Below are 2,339 nucleotides of genomic sequence, written 5' to 3'. Positions count from 1 at the left end.
CAGAAGATGTCTCTAGTTTTACTGTAACCTGGTATGACAAGGCTGGTTAATATCCATCAGAGGCCTCCTGTTTTCTGAGGAGTGCAGGAAGAGGAATTGATGGAGGGATAGGAGGTAAGAGGAAGGGGCTGAGAGAAGAGGAAGGAGGAGAAGTTGAGATAGAGATTGTATTGTAATAAATAATTATTAAAAAATGAAAAAATAATGATGTTAAAAAAGATATTTTGGGCTCAGCTTTCCACTCACGTACAGCAACACCAGGTACCACTCACTCCAACTCTGTGTGCTTGTTCATTGCCTTCTGTGGGCCATGTCTTCCAGAGCTGCAGTGTCAGGGGAAGAGGCCAAGCTCCCTCAGTGTGCTCTGAACATGATGTCAATAGCAAGCCAAAAATCCTTCTGTATAGAATAAGAAACCTTTGATGAACTGAAGTTCTCAACTGGTAAGTATTATGGTGCTCAGACTGTAAGAACTACGATGAACTTTAAAATTGAAGGTACAACAAAATATATGCCAATCCCAACCAGAAAAGCTTTTGGCATAATGATGGGAACTGCTGCTGCTGTAAACCAGGATTATGGTCTTGATCCAAAGATTGCTAGTGCAATAATGAAGGCAGCAGATGAGGTAGCTGAAGGTTAACTGAATGATCACTTTTTTCCTGCTGGTATGGCAGACTGGATCAGGAATCCAGACAATCATGGGTGTAAATGAAGTCATTAGCAGTAGAACAATTGAAATGTTAGGAGAGGAACTGGCAACAAGAAGCCTGTCCACTCTAAAGACCATGTTAATAAAAGCCAGAGCTAGAATGACACTTTTCCCACAGCATTGCACATTGACGCTGAGGTGTAAGTTCACAAGGTCCTATTGCCAGGACTACAGAAACTTCATGATGCTCCCAGTATAAAATCCAAAGAATTCATGCAGGTCATCAACATCAGGTGAATTCACACACAGGAGGCTGTTTCACTCTTGCACAGGAATTCAGTGGTTATGTTCAGAGAGTCCAGAATGAGGTTATGAGAATAAAAGCCACCATGCTAAACGTCTATGAGCTTGCTGCTAGAGGGACTGCTGTTGGGACAGGATTAAACACCAGGATCACAGAAAAGGTGGCTGCAAAAGTAGTGGCACTCACAGGTTTGCCTTTTGTCACAGCCCAGAATAGGTTTGAAGCTCTGACGACTCATGATGCTCTGGTGGAGTTTAATGAGCCATGAACTCTACTGCCTACAGTCTGATGAAGATAGCAAATGATATTTACTTCCTTGTTTCAAGTTTCAGAGAGCTTATCTTGACTGAAAATGAGCCGGAGAACAGCAGCTTGGCAGGAAAAGTGAACCTTACTCAGTGTAAAGTGATGAGCATGGTTGCAGCCCAAGTCATGGGGAATCACGTTACTGTTACTTTTGGAGACAGAAATGGGCATTTTGAACTGAATATTTTTAAACCAGTGATTAAGAGTGTGTTGTACTTGACTAGGTTGCTGGGGGATGCATCAGGGTTGTTCACAGAGAACTGTGTGGTGAATATCTAGGCCAACACAGAGAGGATTAACAAGTTAATGAATGAGTCTTTGATGTTGGTCATAGTTCTTAATCTGCATATAGAGTATGACAAAGCACAGAAGATTGCCAAGACCAAACATAAGAAAGGATTAACATTAAAGGAAATGGCTATTGAACTCAGCTCTCTCAAAGTAGTTTGATGAGTGAGTGAAACCCAAGGATATGCTGGGTCCAAAATGACTAAAATAAATTTATATTAAATAAAATAAACTAATATTAAAATAAATGTGAAATTTAATAAAAAGATCATTTACAAGCTTTCTCTGTAAGACATAAAACCAGACAAAGATACTACTATCATCAAATACAGAGTTTCAAGTTCCTGCTACAGAAATCAGACACCAGAAATAAATAAAATGTATCCAAGGGCCCAAAGACATAGGTAATCCAGTGAGATGCTTACCAACCCAGCATAAAAATCTGAGTTCAATCCATAGTATCCATATAAATTTCACAGTGGTGTTTGAGGCGGATAGATCTCTGCAGCACATTGGATAAGCAACCTCACCTACTCAGTTAGCTCTAGGCCAAAGAAAGAAACTGCCTTACCAAAAGGTAGTGTTGTGCCAGGGAGATGTTGGTGATCCGCATAAACACAGAAGCCAATCTGACACAACTCATAGCAGGGTCTTTATTCTATTTGAGCTAGCTTGCCCCCACAAAGTACCACCATCACACAGGATGGTTTTGGTAGTGGGAGAGCCCTGAATGTCTATTGGGGCAAGGCTTTATAGTAAGCAGCAAACTGGGAATATGTATGCAAGCAT

General features: G+C 40.8%; 1 pseudogene; it reads left to right on the top strand.

Annotated features, from left to right (window-relative positions):
* The first annotated feature begins 310 nt into the window (after positions 1 to 310).
* LOC116091313 lies at positions 311 to 1,752 on the top strand (annotated as a pseudogene).
* The last annotated feature ends 587 nt before the right edge of the window (positions 1,753 to 2,339 follow it).

Source organism: Mastomys coucha, chromosome X (genome assembly GCF_008632895.1).
Source record: "Mastomys coucha isolate ucsf_1 chromosome X, UCSF_Mcou_1, whole genome shotgun sequence".
NCBI lineage: Eukaryota > Metazoa > Chordata > Mammalia > Rodentia > Muridae > Mastomys > Mastomys coucha.
The sequence above is the reverse complement of the archived record's forward strand: the minus strand, read 5'-3'. Positions and strand labels throughout refer to the sequence as shown.